Genomic DNA, 26,086 nt, shown 5'->3' on the forward strand with positions numbered 1-26,086 from the left:
TTGTGTTCCAAAAATGAACAGCATAGAGACAGAAGTGATGACACTTTCTGCAGGACCTGACGATCATTTTGTAGGACAATGTTCAAGCACTGACAATTCAAGCTGTTACTCATTTGTTTGACTGATGAGGCTGCTAAGTGCTGTACCACGTACTGCAACCCCGTGACTTAAGTCCTCGTAAGTTCAACTCTGTTTCTACACTGAAGGAAACACTTCACGGCATTCGCTTCAGAACTGCCACAAATTCGTCGGGCAATAGACCGCGCCGCTCGAACTGTCAACACAACTGGCACTGCTAAGAGTATCCTATGACTTCCACATCGCTGGCAACGGGTTATACATAATGCTGGTGACTACTATGAAGGTCAGTAAAACTTTGAAACACGTATCTGTTTTGCACCATCTGTAAAGAAATAGTTGCCACTATTATAGTTCCAACCCTCGTACATTCTCAAAAATTTCCTCCTCAAATTAGAGCCATTGTTTAATACTAGAAGACCTCTGTTGGTCATGATTGCCCTTTTCGCCTGTTCTCCTTGCACAATCAATCAGGTCTTGTTTTGTTTCGAAGGTAATAGAATTCCTTCATACGTTTCATGGTCACCACTTTTGATGTTAAGTTTATCGCTGATAACATTTCCACTATTCCTCATTACTTTCGTCTTTCTTCGGTTTACACTCAATCCATATTCTGCGCACTCAGATTCTTCATTGAACAGATTTCACAATTCTTCTTCACTTTCACTGACAGAAACACCATCAGCGAATCTTACCATTAATATACTTCCACCCTTGATTTTAATTCCACTCCTGAACCCATCCTTTATATTCATAATTGCCTCTTTGGTCTATAGATTGAAGAGTAGGGGCGAAAGAAGCCCTGCTTTACATTTTTAATTACAGCGTTTCGTACTCGGTCTACCTGTCTTACTTGACAAACAAGACGATCATCTCTGGTTCGCATAGCCGCTAATTTGGACAGCAGGCGCTACGTTTGTCACGCTGTGAAGGCGGTGCCAGTTGCATAACTTCAACGCATCCGTGACTATATCCTTCAACTAAATGAGAAGACATCGCGTATTGCCCTACGGTCCAGGCCCACATCGGTTCAAGGGGTGTTTGACACTTGTCCTGGCTAGCAGTTTCTCCAGATATCTCATGCACTGGCAAAATCTAGTCATGGGTCACCGAGAGGTTAGAGCGTTATCAAAAATGTCAAATGTGTGTCCAATCTTATGGGACTTAACCGCTAAGGTCATCAGTCCCTAAGCTTACACATTACTTAACCTAAATTATCCTAAGGACAAACAGACACACCTATGACCGAGGGAGGACTCGAACTTCCGCTGGGACCAGCTGCACAGTCCATGACTGCAGCGCCCAAGACCGCTCGGCTAATCCCGCGCGGCAGAGCGCTGTCACTCGTCAGCCACTAATATTGACGAATTTCAGCACGGAGTTGAATCAGTATGGAATTACGTTGCTGTAAGTGTCGTCAGCGTACAGTTCGACTCGATGCCCATTCGAGTTTGACCCATTGTTGCTGCTAGAGGTTGGTAGCTCTTTGTACTACATTTCCCAACCTGTATAGCCCCACATAAATGTAATAGACTTTTCTTTCTATTATACTGTATACGCACAATGAGTACAATTTCGTCATTTTCTGTCCTTCCTTGTGTTACAATTTTAATTATCAGCTGTAGCACACATGGGCTCAAGGAACATGATGAATAAATATAATAAATACTCAGTATTTTCACCACATGAGGCGACCCCACTCCCTCTCTTGTGAACTCTTGAGCTAGTCTTTCCACTAACCGTTATGGTTCGTTTGCAGGCGTAAACAATTCAGACGAGTTTTCTGTCCGAATATCTCAATAAAAAGTATTTAGTTCCATAATGTAGTGGCTTGTGAAGCCGTTCGCTATGTCAGTGAAGTTTCATATTCCATGTCCCTACTAAAGCTAACCAATGACCTACAACTGGACTTCCAATGCACCTCAAGTACGGGTAATGACAGATCTACCATTGTGAGGGGGTGAGACTCAGAACCAAGATCATACTATTGCGCAGTATACATTAAACAGCTCATGTACAGAGATCGAAACCAAACATTCCATCGTCAGGTGTCAGGAATCAGTTTCCATGGTCAGGCTTTGCCCATAATATATTAATCATAATGAAAACTGAAAACGAAAACTCTCGGCTTCGTATAGAGTCGTGAAACAATATGGCAGTGAATAGCAATGGATGAAGTTTCTCTAGACTGACACTTCACAGTAAATGTCACAGGAATAAATTCGAGACTTCGCTTAGAGTGGTGTAAACAATAGCGCCTAGTGGAGCTCTGAAAAGAGGCCGCGTAGAATGCAAAATCAGAGTTCGCAAGAACAGAGTTCGCAGGGCTGCTTGCAGCGGTGCGAACGATTTCCTTGTATCGGGCAGTTGCAGACTGACGAGATATGATGTCACATTCTAATGCGTTGGTGTAAGAATGATGATGATGATGTTTGGCTTGTGGGGCGCTCAACTGCGCGGTCATCAGCACCCACACAAAGTCCCAAGTTTTACACAGTCCAATTTGTACACAATCCAATCTAACCACTGACACGAATGATGATGATGATGATGAAATGATGGGGACAACACAAACATCCAGTCCCAGAGCAGAGAAAATTCCCAACCGGAAATCGAACCCTGGACCCCGTGATCCAGAGGGAGCAATTCTAGCCATTAGACCACCAGCTGCGGACTGCAAGTCTGATGAAGGCCCGGCTAACAGCCTTTACCTACGTGCAGTTTTGTCATATGATGACATGATGAAGACCGTGGCTGTTGTTTGAAGACAAATGTTGATGGTGTTAGGACAGCAGCCCGCCACAAATTTACTTTCAGTTCCTTTATTCAAAGGATACCGTTACTGGTTTCGAATCGTTGTGATTCATCATCAGACGGTTTACACGCTTTCTTTATGACATGATGTGTTTTTTTACAGATTAATTGTCCTAAAATATAAATAATACATAAGTATAAACACGCCACACACCGATGGTTGGGTTAAAGATTTTCGTTGCATGTGAGTTACGTGAAACGTCGGTTTGGATGTGTTTGTTTCCATAACATTCGTCCAACAGATGTAAATGCATTCCCACTGCATTCTTATAGTTGCACACGTAAATTTTTCTCACTGAACCCTTTAGATTTGTCACTGAGAAGATTCCTACCACGCACCACATGTTTTGATACATACAAAGAGCTTACAAACATATGAGTATCACAAATGCTATGATATATCGTAACATTTGACGATGATGTCCTATGTTTGGAAATGATCATATATTCATTTACGCAACTGTAGTGCCTTTTACACTAGTACAGCGACATTGAATTTTTGAGTTGATATTGCTAAATTAATTATAAATTTTTTTAAATATATATATATAACTGTATAGGTAAAATAGTATATTTTAATTACATTTTGCATCATGAGAATTATAGTGACATATAAATTTGCTACTCGATCTGCAGATAGGTGTACTAATATTATTTGCTTTGGCGGCTGGAAAGTAATTTTTGGAAATTTTTCAGGAAAGGGGTGTTAGCTAACACTGTTTGTTCGTTAAGAATATAGTCTGGGGTGCTGATTTTGTGTGTGTGTGTATTTCTAATTCTTCTAATGTATTCATAGTGGCTCCTTTTTATGCTAGATGAAAATTTTTTAAGTTGTCCACGTTTCCCACTGAATGGTTTTCTTCGGCAATATGGGCTGAAAATGCTGATTTGTTCAAGTTACCAAGTCTTAAAGTATCAATATGTTCTTTGTATCTAATTTCAAAACTTCTGCCTGTCTGTCCAATGTAGAATTTTGAACATGTATCACATTTGAGTTTGTACACTCCTGGAAATTGAAATAAGAACACCGTGAATTCATTGTCCCAGGAAGGGGAAACTTTATTGACACATTCCTGGGGTCAGATACATCACATGATCACACTGACAGAACCACAGGCACATAGACACAGGCAACAGAGCATGCACAATGTCGGCACTAGTACAGTGTATATCCACCTTTCGCAGCAATGCAGGCTGCTATTCTCCCATGGAGACGGTCGTAGAGATGCTGGATGTAGTCCTGTGGAACGGCTTGCCATGCCATTTCCACCTGGCGCCTCAGTTGGACCAGCGTTCGTGCTGGACGTGCAGACCGCGTGAGACGACGCTTCATCCAGTCCCAAACATGCTCAATGGGGGACAGATCCGGAGATCTTGCTGGCCAGGGTAGTTGACTTACACCTTCTAGAGCACGTTGGGTGGCACGGGATACATGCGGACGTGCATTGTCCTGTTGGAACAGCAAGTTCCCTTGCCGGTCTAGGAATGGTAGAACGATGGGTTCGATGACGGTTTGGATGTATCGTGCACTATTCAGTGTCCCCTCGACGATCACCAGAGGTGTACGGCCAGTGTAGGAGATCGCTCCCCACACCATGATGCCGGGTGTTGGCCCTGCGTGCCTCGGTCGTATGCAGTCCTGATTGTGGCGCTCACCTGCACGGCGCCAAACACGCATACGACCATCATTGGCACCAAGGCAGAAGCGACTCTCATCGCTAAAGACGACACGTCTCCATTCGTCCCTCCATTCACGCCTGTCGCGACACCACTGGAGGCGGGCTGCACGATGTTGGGGCGTGAGCGGAAGACGGCCTAACGGTGTGCGGGACCGTAGCCCAGCTTCATGGAGACGGTTGCGAATGGTCCTCGCCGATACCCCAGGAGCAACAGTGTCCCTAATTTGCCGGGAAGTGGCGGTGCGGTCCCCTACGGAACTGCGTAGGATCCTACGGTCTTGGCGTGCATCCGTGCGTCGCTGCGGTCCGGTCCCAGGTCGACGGGCACGTGCACCTTCCGCCGACCACTGGCGACAATATCGATGTACTGTGGAGACCTCACGCCCCACGTGTTGAGCATTTCGGCGGTACGTCCACCCGGCCTCCCGCATGCCCACTATACGCCCTCGCTCAAAGTCCGTCAACTGCACATATGGTTCACGTCCAAGACTGCGATGGAGCTCCGTATGCCACGGCAAACTGGCTGACACTGACGGCGGCGTTGCACAAATGCTGCGCAGCTAGCGCCATTCGACGGCCAACACCGCGGTTCCTGGTGTGTCCGCTGTGCCGTGCATGTGATCATTGCTTGTACAGCCCTCTCGCAGTGTCCGGAGCAAGTATGGTGGTCTGACACACCAGTGTCAATGTGTTCTTTTTTCCATTTCCAGGAGTGTATATTCCTGATTTACGGAAGGGACACTTGTAGGTATTTACATCATGGATTACTTTTTGTTGTAATTTATTATTTGTGAAAATCTGATTGTGATATTTTTCTACTTTTTAAATAAGTTTGCTATTTGGTATGAAATTGGGCCTATGTCTGGGAGAGTAGCATATTTAGGTTCGGCTTCAGTGGCACACTGATTTGGCTTGAAGTGACTGTTGTGAAGTGGATATGTGGTTTTTGTCTGCACTTCACAGCAGTATATATATATAACTTTATAATTAATTTAACAATATCAACTCAAAAATTCAATGTCTCTGTACTAGTGTAAAAGGCACTACAGTTGCGTAAATGAATATATGATCATTTCCAAACATAGGACATCATCGTCAAATGTTACGATATATCATAGCATTTGTGATACTCATATGTTTGTAAGCTCTTTGTATGTATCAAAACATGTGGTGCGTGGTAGGAATCTTCTCAGTGACAAATCTAAAGGGTTCAGTGAGAAAAATTTACGTGTGCAACTATAAGAATGCAGTGGGAATGCATTTACATCTGTTGGACGAATGTTATGGAAACAAACACATCCAAACCGACGTTTCACGTAACTCACATGCAACGAAAATCTTTAACCCAACCATCGGTGTGTGGCGTGTTTATACTTATGTATTATTTATATTTTAGGACAATTAATCTGTAAAAAAACACACCATGTCATAAAGAAAACGTGTAAACAGTCTGAGGATGAATCAAAATGACTCGAAACCGGTAAAGGTATCCTTTGATTAAAGGAACTGAAAGTAAATTTGTGGCTGGTTGCTGTCCTAACACCATCAACATTTGTCTTTACCTACGTGCTTGTGAACGAGGGATAGTTCTTGCAGGTATTCTGTAGTTTCTTTTCCTAACTGTGGGTTTAGACAGTCCATGAAACATAGATGGCATGATTGTTACGTCTTCTAGGTACGGCAGTGTGATTATACGTTTGTGGTAACTATACTGTCATATCTCGATCGTTAATGTTCCTGTACACGAAATTTTTTGTTTTCCAGGGCGTTTTTATTCTGTTTACCAGCTTCAGTACTTTTGACAGGGCAGCAGCGATGTTATATGGTTACAATTTTGTTTTAACTTTCAATGTATGATTTTCTACGTACTGGTGATTTCATCTTTGCTGTTAATTTTTCCTTTACTTGTAAAATGTTTTGGCTGTGGATGTTTCTTCGTATCTATATTTATGTTGTTAATAAAATTTTCAATATAATGTTTGATTTTAAGCTCAGTTGATTCGTTTATTCATGGTTAGTCCCTTCGGTAGTGTGTATAAAATTTGCATTGCTCGTTCTGTCAGGTCTACGTTGTCGACTTCTGTTTCTATGTGACTGAAGAAAGTGGGTGGATTTGTGTCGCTATTTCTGGTCTGTTTTCGATATCTAATTCTGACGTTTCTTCCTGTTCGTCGACTATAAAATTTAGCGCAATCTTGGTATTTGATTTTGCACACGCCTAACTGTATGCCGAGCGGTGATTCTGTTTGCCCCTGAGTGAGTTTGTGTTTTTAGATTATGTTTAGTTCGATATGCTAATCCTTATAACTGTATTTTTCAGTAATGCATTTAATTTGTCAGATGTATTTCCTACATACGTTGTAGGTATGTGTAAGACTTTCTTCGTCACTGGTGATTCTTCTAGCAGTTTTGAGTGTTTATGGATGTCACTGTGTGCTGGTAGGGTATCTTTTTCAAAGACTTGCTCATTTTGTTTGCGTTCTAGTCATTTTGTTGTGGTATATATTGTAGAATTACTATTTTCTTTGTACTGTAGCTCGGTCTAGTGGTAGGTTGGTTAGCCCGTTGATCACTGCACGGAATTAAGTTAGGGTGACATTTACAATGTTGCCTGTCGTTGCGGATTTTCTGAAAATTTCGATCTTGTGTGTATTGTTCACATTCCTGATTATCAGGTATAGAAAATTAATTGTTCTATTAATTTCTGATTCCATTGACAATTTCATTTTTGAATGTTGCTCGTTCAAATCTTCATGTATTTGTTGGACGAATGTGTTAGTTCCGACTATTAAGAGCGTCGGATTTCTCTACTTGTCGGGCTATAAATTGGCGCCTCAACGTTGATCTGTCTGGGCACACAAAAAGGCTGATGCTGGGCCAATGTGCACTTTATCTATGTCCAGTCTTGATTACTTATTTTGGTTCCACTGTTCTACACATCCTGCGATTTTGGAGTAATGTGGACATTCCTTCAGGGTGCTGCAATTTTCACAAACGGTAGCGTTTATTCTACAGCGATCCATACACAGTGAGACCTGAGTTTCTCCTGGCGTATATAACTTTCAAATAACTTCCGGGAATTCAGCCAGGTAACACTTTCAGCGACCGCTGATATTTCGGAGGGAGAACACCCCGCCATTTTCAAGGCAAACTGCAACGGACAGGCGACGTACATGCAAATTCTGAGTTTCTCTTGGCGTATATAACTTTCATATAACTTCCGGGAATTCAGCCAGGTAACACATTCAGAGTAATTTGCATGTGCCTCGCCTGTCCGTTGCAGTTTACGTTGAAAATGGTGGGGTGTTCTCCCGCCGCAATATCGGAGGTCGCTTAGTGTTACCCGGCTGAATTCCCGGAAGTTATTTGAAAGATCCATACACAGATTTCCATCATAGATTGTCCATCCAAAAAGTCTCGAGGCTGATTATTTTTCTAGTGTACAATCGGCGGCAGTGCAGTAGCTGTGGTGACAACTTGAACTGAAAACTGTAAGCAACAGAAGCGCATTCTACCATTTAGTTGTGAGAAGGCAGTGTTAAGTAGTGGACATGCAGCCGTATTGTGTCCACATTGTTGTCACAAACTATAATGAAGCAACATATCTAAATCTAGTGTCCAAGACATTCTCTAGAATATTTTGAAATAGAGAAAAGTGTAAGTGTGTGCAAAGTTTGTCACACACACCATGAGTCCCGAACGAAAACAACGAATGTGGACGCCTGCAGTGGCTTGCTTGGAATGCAAAAGGTTGACAATTATTTTCTCGAAAAAATCATCACAGGAGACGAGACTTGGTGTTATCAATATCAGCCTATCACAAAAGTGCTGAAATTCACATGAACGTTCAAGATTTTGACAACATAAGCGACATTCGACTCAAAACGACATGCGAGTTGAAGAACATCCCAAAGAAAGATCTTTATGAAAGTTTGACGTTGTTGTATCCCTGATCGCACATTATGTGTTATGGGTTTATATAAACGCTCTGTGCGTAGTACTCGAGAGGGGGAGACTGCGTAGAAGACCTGAAGGGTTGAAACCTCTATCTTAGTTTTTCTCTGTTTTTCATTAATCCAGTCTCGAAACTTTTTGCACTCACGTGGTACACTGGGACCAGTAAACACATTCGGATAAATCTGCAGGAATTATTGGTGGCAGTTCTTTAATAAAAATGTATTAAGCTTGCGATAGTGAAATATACCTACTTTACAACGACTTGATGGTGACGTATGTTTTCCACCAGCTGCCAGTATAGTAGTTTTCTTGGATGGTCGTTATGCTCAGTGACTGGAGCAGCAGTTTGTTTGATCTGTGGAACAACAACATCATCTGATTCCTGTCCAGACATATTAGTGGGACAGCTCCCCTTTCGCTCGGCAGAAGCGTCCGCTCTCGCGAGCACTGCCAGGTTGTCGTTGAGGATCTGCAGCTCGGCTGTCGCCAGCATCATCAGCTTGTAGAAGGAGGCGTCGATCAGCATGGAGAGTTGCACCGCCATGGTGCCGCACAGCGCCTGTACCGAGTACACTATCTCGTACTCCGGCGACCGTGGCGGAATCCAGATTGGATTCGGCGGCTGTTGGTCGACCTCCTCTGAATCAGGAAATTCATCAGCTGTCTTGTACTGCAACATCGGTGCGCTGATCCACAAACAGAGCACTACCAGCACTAAGACCTGAAAACGAAAATTCACACTTCTAGTATTATGGCTTCTTTATCCTGTTCTTTTCTCAGAGAGGTATACAAAGTGTTCCAAAAATGTAGAGGAGTTATGCCTCGAAGTGAATCTTTCAGTTATTCTGTAGCTATAAAATCAGCTTATCATTTACCTGTTAGAGTAAGTTATTAGTACAATGAAACGCAGACAAGAGCAGTAGTGGAATCACTGCCCTGTCCGCCCCCGGTAGCTGAGTGGTGAGTGGTCAGCGCCACAGACTGTCAATCTTAAGGGTCTCAGTTCGATTACCGGCTGGGTCGGAGATTTTCTCCACTCAGGGAGTGGGTGTTGTGTTGTCCTAATCATCATCATTTCATCCCCATCGACGCACAAGTCGCCGAAGTGGCGTCAAATCGAAAGACTTGCACCCATCCAACGGTCTACCCGACGGGAGGCCCTAGTCACACGACATCACTGCCCTGCCATTAATTTGAATTTCATAGATTGGTTTTTAAGCGAAACACTGAAATATTGTTATACGTTCTCTAAGCATTCCTCAACTTAGATCTCCATGGGAAGTGAACTATGATTTAATCGGAAAGCGTTCTAGTCGCGGTACAAGTCCGGGGATGAAGACTGCTAACAGTACCATACCGCCCAAAAGATTGCCAACTGTGAAAGAGCTGGTCGCTACATTCGATGATTTGCTTGCTGTTAAAGGTATTGGTTCACTAGACAAGCTGTACACTGAGGTGACAAAAGCCTTGGGACACCTTCTAATAGCGTATCGGACCTCCTTTTGCCCGGCGAAGTGCAGCAACTAAACGCCCGACAAGTTTCCTCGAGAAATACGCTGCCTCTACCGCAGTCCATAATTGCGAAAGGATTTTGTGCATGAACTGATCTCTCAACTATGTCTCACAACTATTCGATGGGATTCAAGTCGGGCGATTTGGCTATCCAGATCACACGCTTGGACTGTCTAGAATGTTCGTCAAACCAGTCACGAACAATTGTGACCAGGAACGTGGTACATTGTCATCCATAAAAATTCCGTCGTTGTTTGGGAACATGAGGCCCTGAATGGCTGCAAGCGGTCTCCAAGTAGCCAAACATAGCCATTTCCAGTCAATGATCCGTTCAATTGGAGGAGAAACCCTAGTCCATTGTAAGTAAACACAGCCCTCACTATTATGGAGCCACCTTGTACAGTGCCTTGTTGACAAGTCGGGCCCTTGGCTTCATGGGGTCTGCGCCACACTTGAACTCTATCACCAACTCTTACCAACAGAAACCGGGACTGATTTGTCCACCCCACGGCTTTCCAGTCGTCTAGGCCCAACCTATATGTCACGAGCCCAGGAGAGCAGAAGCAGGCGATGTTGTGCTGTTAGTCTGCAGCCTTAGCCCACTAAAGCAAAATTTCGCCGCTCTGTCCTAAAAGGTACGGTCGTCATGTGTCCCACATTGATTTCTGCGGTTATTACATTCACTGTTAGTTGTCTGTTAGCACTGACAACTTAACGTTAAGCACCCTGCTTTCAGTCCTTAAGTCAAGGCCGTCGGCCACTGCTTTGTCTGTGGTGATAGATAGTACCTAAAATTTTGCATTCTCGGCATACTCTTGACGCTGTGGATATCGGAATATTAAATCTCCGAATGATTTCCGAAATGGGATATCTCATGCGCCCATCTCCAATTACAGTGGCATTAATCACGTCAGAAATCACCTGAGTACAAACAACAGCTATGCCAGTGCACTGTCGTTTTATACCCGTACCTTGTATACGCGATACTGCCGCCATCTGTACGTGTGTATCGCTATCCCCTGACTCTTGTCACCTCGTTGTACATTGTCGAGCGTTCCAACTAGCAGGAGAAAATTCATCACCTAATACTCCCATATAAGAACGCACAAAATTGCGCAACTTGTGAATCTACATACCTGTGCAGCTATAGGTCAACTTGGGAAGAGATATAGATTTGGAAGCCAAGTTTAACTCGTCTACAGTCAGCCAGTAGCGCCCAATGTCAGTTCATTCGCCACATGCTCCCTGGACGATATTACACCAAGATGGGTGCCACAACTGTTTCTCTCTTCCTCAGTACTAACAATCGTCCTACTCTCAAGTATATAGATAACCTAGATTACGAAAGGAGATTGTAGCACCTATAGTTTGGTAGTGGAACTTTCGTGCTCTACTACTGCGGTAATTTTATACTCAACTGTACAACGTCCAGAGTTAATGCCGTTTAATTATTTATTAATTTAATCTAATCGTATCAGGGTGTTAAGGCTATTTCTTACGTTGGAACAGAGTTTCACACTTAGCATACTTCATACATCACAGTCACTTAAGGAATAATAGTAACTGTAATGTAACAAACGGTAATAAAATAAATGTAATGAAATGAAAAATAACTTGCAACAATGTCTGAAAGTATCTAATGCCATTCAGAATAACAGTGTTGACTAATAGAAATAATATTAGCGAGATTACTATGTCTGCTAATATTAAAAATGACGATCCATAATGTATTTAACTCAATAGAAAACTTGTATTAGGTGTCAAAAAGAGTCCTGAGGGACAGATATGTAAGTTACTGCAGCACCAGCTAAGGGCTTTGGGAAGTGACAGAGGTCTTGTGGGAAAGAAGGGTACTCATTTCTTATGGAACAGCACAAAGGTAGACATTATTGTTCTTTTAGTACACATACCGTTGGCTGTTTTATTAATTTCTCTGATACATATAAGGAGGTTCCTGTTGTTGAAAAGAACTTAGAAATGGCGGCAGTGTGATGGAAAGTAAACAAGCATATCCAGTGCGTTGGTCATACAAAAGCGTTCAAGTCGATCAGAGAGATGAGGGACTGTATACTTTGATAAGTCTAAAGGAAATCGTTCCTGTTAATTGTTCGTAGCCAGGACAGCTGTGTATATGTTGGTGAAAATGATCAAAAAGGCGATCTCATAAATATATCGTACGCAAGCTCCGTTAGCAAGCAATAGCTGTGAGCTTTTCACAAGAACCATTTTTTAGGGCATCGCCGATGTTATCAACAAATCGAAATATAAACGTTTGTACAAGTTCCTTTTCCAGATTTTTATATTTCTGCGGGCATGTACCGATGCCGACGTATTCTTGCAAACAGTAACTATGTGTTCACTCCAGTTTATTATGTTTCCATCTGTTATTACTATTATTACTCGTAGACTCTTTTCTGGACGTTAAAAAGTCACATTTGTCGCATTAGAATTAAAGATGGTAGGGATTCCCGAAATTTCAGACCAGTTGTCTTGGAAGATCAGCCAGGACCGATTGCGCTTTGGATGGATTGAGTTTCACCATGTGTTCTATACATACTTTGATAATGCACACAGGTCACCACTGACATCCTTGACAGGCATCTTCAAGTTGATTGGTTTTGTACTGATGTGTAACTGTAGTTCATTGGCATACATAAAATTTTACAGTGACGCAGAACTGATGACGCATCATTAAAGTACAATGAGAAGAATGTCGAAACTAAGTCCGAATCCTGGGGGACGCTTGATACTACCTGTCTCCATTGTGACTTTGTGGTTCCAAAAATGATGTAGTCTTTGTGATACGTCAGCTACAAACGAAATCATTTAACTCCATTTGAAGATAAATTTATGCTGCTAAGTTTAGAAAGGTAGTTAAAGTCAGCAGTTTCAGAGGTTTTGCGAAAATATAGAAAGGACATGACAGTCGCCTCATGTCTCTCCGTGGCTGGTTTCAAGTTACCAGTTACTCTTGTTTAAATCGTTTTTGTGTTCTCTGCAGAACTCTAACTGATATTCGGTATTTATCCAACAGACTGTTCGTAGTTAAGCGTATTTTGTCAGCTAAATATACTGAAACAATGTAATCTCTTGAACATTACGACACACAGGCTCATTGAAGTCATCTTACTGGTTGCAATGGAACTTACGTATTCTGTATGAAACGTGTACGATATGTTTTACTGCCTCAGAACATTCTTGCACAAAATTCTCTGGGTGTGCAATTCGATTTTCGGTTTAGTAGAAGCTTAAGCTGTGAGTTCTCGTTTCATGCCCGTCATCAAGATATGAGTGGCTACCGGGACTGGCACGGCGTCTTAAATAGTTCGAATATAATTTTTCTATACCTGTACAGTAGAACTGACGTGAGAAGACAGGGAGGAGGACGGCAGAATTCACATGCACAAGTATGGAAAGGCAGTAAGGCCATCTTTGTCTCTGGGTCGCAGATCCTACTATAGGACTCTCATTACTGAACCGTTGCATAGGGTCTTACTACAATGGACAGTAGCGGTGTCAAACGCCTCCTGGTAAGGTTACCCTATAGTAGTGTAAACAGGCAAGGAGCTCCACTGCCTGTCGCCAGATTCGAATGTTGGTTCTTTGCTGGGCATGAGGAAGAGGATGGTTGGATTTGTCCACGGATGACTCCTGATGACAGAATAACAACATTTATTGATCTGCTTCAATACGCCGGTTGTTGGCCCTCTGGGAGAGGTTTGCTTCCTCTCGTAATATTCTCAGCGGTGATGGAGATGGCCGCCGCTGCCTCGGCAACGGCGCTAAGGCTTTGGAGGGTCGTACGACGGCGGTGGGCATGACGCACCGCGGGCCTCTGTTGTGGTGGCGGCTGTGGGACGTGGCAGCGGGACAGGTCAGCGCCCTTTCTCAGCGGCCATGTCTGGCGGTGGCTGTCTGTCGTCAGCGGGCCAGGGTCCCAAGCTCCTGCCGCGGTCACGGTGTTAGTGGAGGCAGCATCACAGAACGATGGCGAGAATGTGTTACCACAACACAACCCCAGGTGATGAGTCCCACTACAGGCGCCTGTCTGCTGACAGCGTCCAGCAATAGCGACTGTGATGACTAAGGAGGAGGCGTCACTCTGGCGTCTCCTAGGCGACGGCCGCATCACGACAGTGAGTGTTACGATGACTGTGACGCCTCCGAAATGGTGCCGGTGCTGAGTGACTCCAACGTCTCATAACGCTCGATTATGATGAGCTGGCTGTCTTTCATTAAATATGGCTTTCTGCCATGGATGTTTGCAGTTCTTCTTCCTCAATAGATCTGATGTTGCTGAGTTGGCGTAACTGACGTGATTACTGCCCTCAATGTAGACACCGGGGGGGGGGGGGGGGGGGGGTTAGCTGCTTCTTGTGGCGTTCTCCGCTGATCGATGACACTGTGTTCTCCTCTCTATCGCTTAACTCGGCATTCCGCCCACTTGTGTCATGGTACCATAGCAAATGAACTGCGCAACAGAATGTAAAACACATACGACGTATGGTTCCCAATATTCCTTCACATTTTAGTAAATTAATTACTGTTAACCTCCTACCTTTAATTAACTTAACTGCTCTAATAATTTGACCCTCTACAGTAGGAATGCAGTGGGCATTCTGGATAAAATGTGACCTTAAACTTCCCTCTCGCTCCTGCTCTCCCCATCCTCTTCCTGATTCATCCCCACTCACCTTCCCTACCCTCATGTCAATCTGTGGCCCCTTCCCATCGTCTACAGTGACCTCCTCACCACATGTATGTAACACCATGGGGATGGTGCTAAGATGTGCACGTAAGCTCGGTCAGAAAGGTTTCAGACAAGTCGAGATTTGTTCAAATTCGCATGTGTCTTATTTCTCATATTACAGAGATGTGTTCTGCAAATGTATCAGGTTGCTGCCAGAGGTGAGCAGTTGCTTACCTGCAGACTGCCCAACACAATTAGAGAAAGGACAATCTGTAATGAAATATGTGGTGAATTAAGAGTTATCTATGTGGTTAAGACTGCTTCTGTGACACAGAAACGACGATGTGGCTGGGAGATAAATATTTGGAAAAACCGCAAGGGAACACTAAAAACCATTTTGATGAAATATAAAAATGCTGTTGCAATACTGTATAAATTACCAGGGTCGCCACGCATTCTGCTAACTCTCGTGATACCATACGGCCGCCGCTGGCAATATAACGAGGCACTCACCCCAGAGCTCCAAGCGGCTGCCGCGTGAGACAGCATGCGGAGTCCAGTGATGAGTTCACAAGTGTGATGCGGTCCATTCTGCAGGATCCAAATACAAATATTCACGCAGCCGCACTCGCATAAATGGATAAGAACGAAGAGAAGCTGTCGCCAGTCTTGTCAATAGCATGCTTTCACAACATGTGTGTGTGTGTGTGTGTGTGTGTGTGTGTGTGTGTGTGTGTCGGTGGGTGGTATGCAGTCAGCAGTCCTCAGGATAAATAATGGTCTCCTGTCGATAATTTTCACAGACAAAGTGCTTCATGAGATACAGCTCTCTAACGCCCCCCCCCCCCCCCCCCAGTCCTTGTCGAAACTTTCCACAGCAACCTCCAACAATGATAAGCCTATCTCCAGAACATTCTGTCATTAATACCAAAAACTTCCTCAGCACCTGACGCAGAGAGAGGTAATATCTGTCGAAACCAAACAGACCTTCGTAAACAAAATTCCTGTCAAGAATATCTCATGAACAGTTAACCCTTCTGGCTTCAAATACATTCCTGAATGCTGAGGGAAATGTTTTCTGCAAACTGATATATGCCGGCGTTGTAAACCATAGCAAAATACCAGTCTGCTGACCACTCCTTCCTTAACATATGTCCTGCCACATACTTGTAAAGACTGAGGTAAGGTATTTTCTCGCATCGATAAAGTATCGGGAAAATCCTGTACGGCAGTATGGCAAAGGCTATATTTCTTCCAAGCAATGTCTCACCTGGTAAAAAAAAATCTGTCCTTACCTGTCACGCCACACAACGAAAATCGCCTGATTACCACTCAAACACGTGTATCATATCTCTGGACACTGCTGACCTCTATCTCAGTGTGTAGCTGCTTCCCACTATGCCGCCACCAACAGGCAGTAGCCCTGACTTATTCCCTTAAGTTAAAGTACAAAGTGTACACTGTGTAGTAGTGAAAGGTATGTGCTGAGATTTGATCAGGATAGAGCCAGTGAAAAATGTCGATCGTTCCCAACAGCAAGGTTGGACGAGTAGTACATCTTCGAGTAGTAAGATCTTTGACATCTAACAGAGCTAGGTGCACGCAGTAAAAGTTTGAGTAGTGGTGAGGAGATGCGCAGAGACAGCAGACGTGTTTCGAGTCAGAGCTAGATGCCTGCAGGAGGCAGCCGGGTCGTGACAGAATCAAAGTAAGAATTGTCGCTACGCACATATTAAGCTGCATCTTGAGCGAAACTCGGCACATACCTGGGGAAACTAGAAAGAATAATTAATAAAATAGGTTTTCTTTGGTTAAATAATGTCTAAAAGCTAGACAGAAATCCCATTGTTGATGGAATAAGCGTTTTGTGAAACTTTCTCGTAAATCCACGCTATAGAAGTTTTTTTTAGTTTTTCACATGTGCCTTAAAAGTTTGAACAATACATATTTTTTTAGATAAAATTAGAGTTTTATCTCACACCTTATGTCGTTCTCCGCATCCTGTGCTTGCATTGAACCGAAAGGTACATTAAAGTAAAGTTCCCATGAGTAAAGCTAATAATCTCATTTATACAGTAAAATAATCTCTATGCCATTGCACAGTTGGCAAATTATTCAGATCCGGACAGAATTTTTATTAAGTAACAAACAGGGCCAAAAATGAGTAAAGTTATCTAGAATGACAATTTTATGCCATTTCACTACGGCTGTGCTGAATATATATTTTATTATCGGCTAAACGGGAAGGAGTGCACGAGCTAAGTCCACAGACGCAGTCAGATGCAGGTTGGTGACTTTAATTTAATTTTACCGCTGAACTTTCATGCAGTCAGATGTGTATTTTGAGTATTAATTTTCCAACAATATCTTCATGCAGTCAGATAAAGTTCAGTTGAGTTAAATACGCAGTCAGATGGAAGTTTTATTAAAGACTAAAGCAAACACATGCAGTTTAGTCTAGTTTAAATAGAGAATTTTTATTAACAACACTTTCAGTAGGAACACCTGCATCTCTATTGAAACAAATAGGAGGAGAGCTTCATATTCCACGATTCCAAAATTCACAATCAACAGACAGGTCGAGAAGCCCACCCTTCTGAAAGCAAAATCAGGATAGGAACAATTGCAACTCAAACACCACTACGGGGAGAGCCTCTTTCATTAAACTCACAACCTGCAGACCGTCCACAGTCATAAAACTTCCACGGCTGCGGGCCGCTGTACGCAGCAAGCAGGGCCAGGCACACTACTGCCACAACCACCTCACCAGTGTTGTAGCCCATTCCATGTCGCTGAGGGGTGGAGCTCGCTATTGCATTACGCTTTGGAGGACAGTAACATAACTAACATCACAGACCCATACACACCTCTGTGCCACCAAACCCTATGTTAAAATGCGAACTTCAATCTGAAACACGGGATGGATAAGAATCTTCCATACACGCCCCGACTTATTACCCTGCTCGCGTTAACTGACTGGCGCCGCCCGCAGCATCAGCCACCAGGCTGTACATCTTGCCGGCAAGGTGGCAAGTGTCTCAGTGCTGTTGCACGCTGCACCATCAGGCCACCTCTTTTAAAAGACAATGGAGTTCGAGGCACAGTGCTACAGACGAAGAAACTGCGAACGAAAGCACAGTCGTGTGTCGAAAAACCACAGTGGTCCTACTTGGGAGAACAAAAAACACCCACGTGGTAGTAATGGTCACGAAACATACTACACACTATCCAGTAGAAGCTTCGAATACTGTATCCCGCCTCTGCGCCTAATTTTAAGAAATGGAACCAGACCACTGTACATTGTGCGAGAGCACGTTCGTGCTGTCCGCTGCTTAATGGGGTGCTTGGAACGGATAATTAGTCTAGTGACATGACCTGCTGGATGGTGTGTGTGTGTGTGTGTGTGTGAGAGAGAGAGAGAGAGAGAGAGAGAGAGAGATGTCTCACTCTGACAAAGAAGCGTGCTGTATCCTCCTTTGACTGGAAGTAATTTTCCATGTAAAATCTCTCACATCCCTTACGACTATCGATGCACTGGTATCACAATTTTCCACATCAAATCTATACCTCCCTACGACTGGATATAATCTCTTCACTTCCCACCTACATAATTTTGTTTGAACATGTCAGAACAAAAAAAATGGTTCAAATGGCTCTGAGCACTATGCGACTTAACTTCTGAGGTCATCAGTCGCCTAAAACGTAGAACTAATTAAACCTAACTAACCTAAGGACATCACACACATCCATGCCCGAGGCAGGATTCGAACCAGCGACCGTAGCGGTCGCTCGGCTCCAGACTTAGCTCCTAGAACCGCACAACCACTCCATCCGGCCCATGTCGACCGTAGTAACTGTACACTCCAACACATACGCATTTCAGAAAAGTAGTGCAATTATCGTTTGTATTTGTATAGCGCCGGAAAAATTGTGGTATGTCCACACTCACACTACCCAGGTGTCTCGATTGTCTTCAGTTGTAGGAAATTACTTTACAATTAGGTCTCGCAGCCTATCAGATTCGAGAACAGACTCCACTTATTTTCAGTCAAGGCTCTTGGTAGGTGCTACATCCCACCAAGGCTCTCTCAGACAAGTATTGTAAAGCACAGGAGTCTGGCAGGATATGATAATCAACAGTGCTCCCGCCGACAAAAGGGTTGGAAAGACATCGCCAATACGGGTTGGTGTACTGCAATAAACATCGCAGTCGATAGTACAACAAAGAACATGAGAGGATCTATTTGGAGCTGAGAAAGGACATTCTGCATATCCATGATGTTACAGCCGTATTGCCTAACCTGTTTGTACACTATAACAGACTCAGTTGTATCCTTTTATTGGCCATAAGTTTACGTAAACGCAATGAACTATATAGCATAAAAATAAGCTTAATTTTTCAAGGAACTCCTCAATAGAATAGAAGGAGTGACACATGAAGAAACTCCTCAGTTTCGATTTGAAAGCGTGTGGATTACTGCTAAGATTTTTGAACTCTTGTGGTAGCTTATTGAAAACTGTTGCAGCAGTATACTGCACACCTTTCTGCGCAGGAGTTAAGAAAGTCCGATCCAAATACAGGTTGGATTTCTGCCAAGTATTAACTGAGTGAAAGCTGCTTATTTTTGGGAACAATCTGATATTGTTAACAAGAAACTACACTAAATAATATATATTACATTACATCACATGTTGCCTAAACCGCCCCATTTCTGAGCCAAAAATTGACTAGGGAGGGTTGCCCTAAAATGTAATACCATATGACATAAGCGAATGAAAATAACCAAGGCAGACTAATTTTCGTGTCGAACGATCACTTATTTCAGATACCGTTCAAATAGTAAAAATGGAAGCATTAAGTCTATGAACAAGGTCCTGAATGTGGGCTTTCAATGACAGTTTACTATCTATCTGAACTCCTAGAAATTTGAACTGTTCAGTTTCGCTAATCATATGCCCGTTCTCTGAAATTGAAATGTCAGGTTTTGTTGAATTGTGTGTTAGCTACTGTTAAAACTGAGTATTATTGTGATTCTGCGTTAGTTTACTTTCTACAAGCCATGAATTTATGTTATGAACTGCATAATTTGAAACCAAACTAATGTTGCACATAACATTCTTTACTACCGAGCTAGTCTCATCTGCAAACAGAAATATTTTAGAGTTGTCCATAATAGTAGAGGGCATACTATTTATATAAATAAGGAACAGGAGCGGCCCCAACATAGATCCCTGGGGAACCCCCCTTTGACCATAGCCCACTAGACTCCAGAACACAGTCATTCTCAACACTGTGAATAATGACCTTTTGCTGTCTGTTGTTAAAGTAAGAAGTGAACCAATTGTGAGCTGCTCCCTATATTCCAAAATGGTCCAACTTCTGGAGCAATATTTTTGATCAAAACAATCAAACGCCTAGCGTTAGAAACCTTTTGTTTAACCCATACAGTACCTCACAGAGAAAAGGGAATATCGCATTTTCAGCTGTTAAACGACTTCGAAAGACGAATTGTACATCTGATAGCAAATTATGTGGTATAAAATAATCAATTATCCATATATACACAGCCTTTTCAATAGCCTTAGCAAATACGGATGTCATAGAAATAGGTCTAAAATTGTCTATATTATCCTTTTCTCCCTTTTTATAAAGCAGCTTTACTACTAAATACTTTAATCGTTCAGGAAACTGACCATTCTTAAAGGAAAAATTACAGATATGGCTAAGTGCAGGGATAACATGAGCAGCACAGTACTTTAATATTCTGCTAGGATCTCTACCATATCCATGAGAGTCCTTAGTCCCACACAATCACTGTATCTCACACGCCTTGATACAGTGGAGGAAGGGTAAAGGATACTAGGCCTTACCAGAGACTCAAACGTAAGAAAAATCAATAAAGGCAAGTGTCACAGGCTAACCGCTTACAAAAAACAGGGATGAGCCAGTCAACCTGTTAACACATTAAGACCATCTGCCTAAAATCTTTGGAAGAATAATGGACAGTTCACAAAACTTTAAAAGTCTAACCTCATTTGTTTGCAAGTCACTTAAAACAAAGTGACGATCTGTCAGCAAGTCTGCTGCTACCCTCTGGTCTGAAAACAAAACATATTCTAATAAAATGCGGCGCTCAGTGATTCTACACCAAAAGAACAACACGTTGCAGAGTCCCCTCGCTGGAGCAAGAATCCACAAGTCCGAGGACTGCGGCCTATGCAAAGACAAGTAAGGATGACCTCATACTGTCAACGTGGCTGGGAGAAGGTATGCCATGGTCGTGTTGTGGGCTTTACGAGCCAGAGCCTATTGTCTGTCGCGTCCACCCACTCATCGTCACACCAACGCATGACTCGATAACCTATACAACAAGTCAACAGCATGCAGGCGGATGGTGCACAAAACTAACTGAGGTTCGTGACACAGCTCCTTGGCTGCTACATCGGCCTTTCATTCCCCACAAAACCTATGTGCCCTGGCAGCCAGCAGTAAGACATCTCCTTCACCTGCTTCTTAAGTGGATAAGGCCTTCCTGGATATCCTGGACTATGTTTTCGATTGGAAACATACATTTTAGAGACTGAAGGGCACATCTCATCTCCTCCAGCGACCTCAAGATTGTGAATAATTCGGAATCGAATAGAGTGAACTCTGGAGGCAACCGAATCTTAAGGACACGATCCGAGAAAACAATAGAGCAGATAAAATTACCTCCCTTCGTGAGTGGAGAAAGAGGTCTGTTTGCATATCGAACTGAAACATTGTAAGAGGACTTCCTTTGACACTGGTTTAAAATTCCACAGCATGCTACATCGGATTTTGTCGTGACCAGCCGCAGTACCACGAGCTGTAGAAAGTGGCAAATCCAGTTCCCACATGGAGAATGAGCGGTTGTAGGCCTCCAAATTGTTGGACTCGAAGTCCGTAGTGCCATGGTAATGATGGACAGTGGCCTTCTGGCTCGCAGTGGCAGTAGTCAGCGCAAAATGCTCTGCCATCGTCTGTGGAATATCTACAGCCCTGATTTAACCTCACTGCTATAGGTAACCCCTTCGGTTTGCTGAAAATCCTCCTGATGGCTTCTAGTACTGTAGCGAGACAAGTGCAACTTTTGATAGAGTTCAGGAAAGCTGACCATGACATAGTCTTGCTCTCCTTCAAGCTACATCAAGCCTTCACCCTCGCTAATGGAAAGGCTGCGAGGTTTTCCGCCGTTGTGTGGCACTTAAACCGTCGCTGAGATACACGCCTGACTCGGATGATTGAACTGTACTCATCAGTTAATCGAGGGACAGGCGTTCTCCTAGAATGTCTTATGGGTGGAGGAGTCAGCGGCCTGGTGGATTGCTTGTGTGTTGTGTTCCACCCATTTCTGGACGCTGTCGCATTCAAACACAGCCAGCTAGCTGAACAGCGACCAGTTGGCTCTGCTGATCATCCAGTGCAGCTGCGTCCTTTCAGGAAGAGCTCTATCCAGTAGGAGAATGCGGAGCAGGAAGTTGTTACTGGGATGAAGATCGTCAGTGAACTCCCACTGAACAGAGTCGCCGAGGGCTGGAGAGTAGAAAGAGAGGTCGGTGGCTGAGAATGAGCCAGTTCAGCACAGAACTGAATGAGAGTGCCTGTGTTGAAGATGCATAGCTCGTAATATGTTATGAGGCTCTCCAAAACCCAACCCTGAGTGCAAGTAGAGGTTGAGCCCAGAAAACATAATGGGTGTTGAAGTCTCCCTGTAGAAGAAATGGCCAGGTGAACTGTTGTACGAGTATAATATCTATGAGAGCTTCAGAGTATATTGCATCTAGTGGAGGCAAATGTAGGGAGCAAACAGTGATCCAATGACACACATGAACTTCAACTGCAACCAGTTGCAGGGCAGTAACTAGAGGGAGAGCTGAGAAGTTGTGTGCATTATTGACAAACACAGCGACACCTCCCTTGGCCCTTTCCACAGCCAGGCCATCCTTGCAATGCACATACAGCCGTATAGTAAAAGCCAATTAGATGCTTTAAAATGCGTTTCCTGCAGACACAAGCAGAGGGGCGCTCCTGTCAGTTCGTCCACAAGTTCACGAACCCATCAACGTTAAACTGGAGGATGGAAGCCATTTATCACGGTGCTTGGAATTTCGCCCTGTCTTTCCACTTGAAAGGTGATTCTGCCATGTGTCGAGGCTCACCCTTGAGGCGAGACGATTGCCCCAGTCCGACATCAAGGTCCATGGGCTCTAAAGAAGGCTCGAGAGGTACATCAGAGGGAATGACTACACGTCGTTGGACAATTGACTTCGCGGCTCCATCAGTGGTTGACGTTTTACCTTTGACATTTTGTCCTGGATGGGCTTCGGAGTAAAATTCGTGGCTGTGCTAACAGCAGCATTGAATGGCAGACCAGACTGAACCTTCGTGGAGGGGGAGCGGGGCAGAGAACTCCACAACAGCAGCAACCACAGCCTTGTCTGTGGTGTGGGCTTCGAAACATCTACAGCGGCACAAGTGCGCTGACAAACGCAAGCACTAGTGCTGACAGAGGCAACCTCCATTTCTGTAGTAACATCGGTTTTACGGAATGGCAGTCTAACAATGGAAGCTAAGGAGGCAGCGAACGTGGGTGGCTGTATGGCCTTGTAGATATTTTTTGCTTCACCATATGGGACGTGCTTCATTGTTATTATCTCCCGTATCTTCCTTTCTTCAAGGAAGACACTGCAGTCCCTACTCGAGACAGAATGGTTCCCAGAGTAATTTACACACATGGATGGAGAGGAACAGCTGACTCCTTCGTGGGTAGCCTTACTACAGTTGCCACAAGGGACTTCTCCCTCAAAACCGACGGTAGTGTGCCCAGTTCAATGGCACTTAAAAGAGAGCAATGGGTTGGGAAATAAGACCGCACACGTAGGCAAAGCAAACCTTGCTTGACATGCTCTTGAAGTTTCGTGCTGCTGTAAGTCAGTATAAATGAGTCTGATTTCGCTAGACCGTCGTCTCCCCTTTTCATTATGTTTTGGATATCAACAATGCCTTCCTGCGACTACTCAGCTTTCAGCTAGTCTTTGGAGATCTCAACCAGATCGCTGCAAGTCACAACACCTTTGATGTAGTTCAAAGTACTGTGTATTTCAGTTTCTATGCATATTCCCTGAGCCATTGAGTTTTCTGGATGTTTTCCCCTTGTTGAGAACTAGGCATTTCTGCCAACATGGTCCCGTTTTGCAAGCGGTTAACAGATTACAATGTTGCAACGATACCCTTTAAACCTTTTTGGAAGTAAAAATGTGGAACTTTCTCAAAGCTGCCCTCTTGTCATTTCACTTTAAGACACACCTTCTGGTCACCAGCATTTGTTCTGTTACTAGAGATTGAAAGACTCTGTGTAATCCCAAAACCTGGAGGACAGTTCCATCTCGGTCCCACGAGCAGCTAGGGAAAAAAAAGTCCATCTAGACAGAGCTCCACATACCTAGTCCTATTCAACTGAGGTTCGGCAAGTTCCCCAGAAGTTGCCTGCTAATGCCTGCTCCACCTCAACAACCACACATGTCACTGGCGTGCAGCTCACCTTGAGGTTGAGGAGTTTTTTTATAAAGGTTTTTACCATCCGCGCGATCTGGGCGGTCAAGCCAAGATCCCCTTTCCCTGTGACACATACCACTCCATCACTGCATTGTACAGAGGTCGCTGACTCATGCCTAGAGCTTACGATGACGGAAGAGTGGCGGCGCTTATCATTCTCCAGCTCAGGAACCCTAGGATCGCCAAGCCCATACTCAGCAAATAAATGCTGAGCTCCTGAGGGTGAGGAAAATAGGTGGTGCATGATTTAGGAAGGGTCTGTGGCTTAGGAGAGAGAATGGGCATGATGACGTCATGGGTGCGCCTGCCCCCCCCTCCCACGCCCCCCGCTCTCCTCCCCTGTAGGGAACACAACTGTCAAAATCAAATTTGACCCAGAATGCCTACTGCTCTCTTCCCATGATCCAAAATTCCTAAGGTCTCCTACTCACTAGTGAACTATAAAGCAACTATTTAAGGTGCACATCAGCCCTATCAATCAGTCATCTACCAACTATTGAGATGGTGTAATACTTCAAAGGCTTTAATTTTTACTTAGATGTGGTACGACTTCAACGAAAAGTGAAATTTACACAATCGAAATCTTGTTTCATACATCCGAGACCTTCTTATGAACTAATCGTTTACATTCAGTTAATAAACAATTAATTATTGTTGCGGCTTATTTACTGAGAAATATGTACATGTAGTGACTTCATGTAGATATGCAGTCCGTGGTACTACATCAATCGGCCCCCAGGGGCTCAGCATTCATTTGCTGGGTACGGGCTTGGCGACCCCGGGGTTCCTGAGCTGGGGACTGGTAAGCGCCGCCAGTCCCCTGTCACCGTAAGCTCTGGGCATGCTTCAACGACCACCGTGCGGCGCGGCGGTGGAATGTTGTGTGTCTCAGGGAGTGGGGATCTTGGCTTGGCCGCCCGGATCGCGAGGATGGAATAAACCTCTATAAACAACCCCTCAATCTCAAGGTGTGCTGCGCGCCGATGAGATGCGTGGTTGTTGAGGTGGAGCAGTCATTAGCGGGCAACCTCTGGGGAACCTGCCGCACCTCAGTTGTATAAGGCTTACCTAGGCACGTGGGGCTCTGTCTAGGTGGACTTCTAGTTCCCTAGCTGCTCGTGGGACCGAGATGGATCCTTCGAAATCCTCTTTTCCTCCTCCCAGCGGAAAGGGTGGGCCGCTGGAGGGTTCTAACACCCAGTCTCTGAAGAGGGCTCGTGCAGTCAGTCCCCCTGACTGCAGCACATCTTTGGCGAGTGGAGTCTTTAGTAACAGGATGCATTCTGGTGCTCAGAATGTGTTTCTCATTGTGAAACGGAACGAGGGTAGTTTTGAGAAGGTTTCGCCCTTCTATATACAAAAGGGATTGGAGGGCATCTTTGGCTCCTTGAAATCGGTGAATCGCTTACGTAATGGGACCTTGCTAGTGGAAACTTCCACTTCCCAGCAAGCAACTAACCTCCAATCTGCTAAATGTCTCGGAGAGTATGCCATAGACACTGAATTGCACAGCACCTTGAACTACAGCAAAGGTGTTGTGACATGCCGGGATCTAGTTGACATTCCCAAGGACGAACTGCAACGTGAGTGGGCTCCGGAAGGTATCGTTGATGTCCAACACATCATGAGGAGGGTTGATGGCAACCTTGTCAAATCCGACTCCTTTATTCTGTCCTTCAGTAGCACAAAACTTCCTGAACATGTTAAAGCTGGCTTCCTTCGCCTTAGTGTGAGGCCTTATTTCCCGACCCCAATGCACTGTTTTAAATGCCAGCGTTT

The 26,086-nt window shown here is 44.1% G+C and overlaps 1 pseudogene; it reads right to left on the reverse strand.

Moving 5' to 3' along the window:
• Positions 1-8,775: 8,775 nt before the first annotated feature.
• The window catches only part of LOC126361089 (uncharacterized), a 31,686-nt pseudogene continuing 14,375 nt past the window's right edge, over positions 8,776-26,086 (reverse strand).

Source organism: Schistocerca gregaria, chromosome 1, assembly GCF_023897955.1.
Source record: "Schistocerca gregaria isolate iqSchGreg1 chromosome 1, iqSchGreg1.2, whole genome shotgun sequence".
In the NCBI taxonomy this organism is placed as follows: domain Eukaryota; kingdom Metazoa; phylum Arthropoda; class Insecta; order Orthoptera; family Acrididae; genus Schistocerca; species Schistocerca gregaria.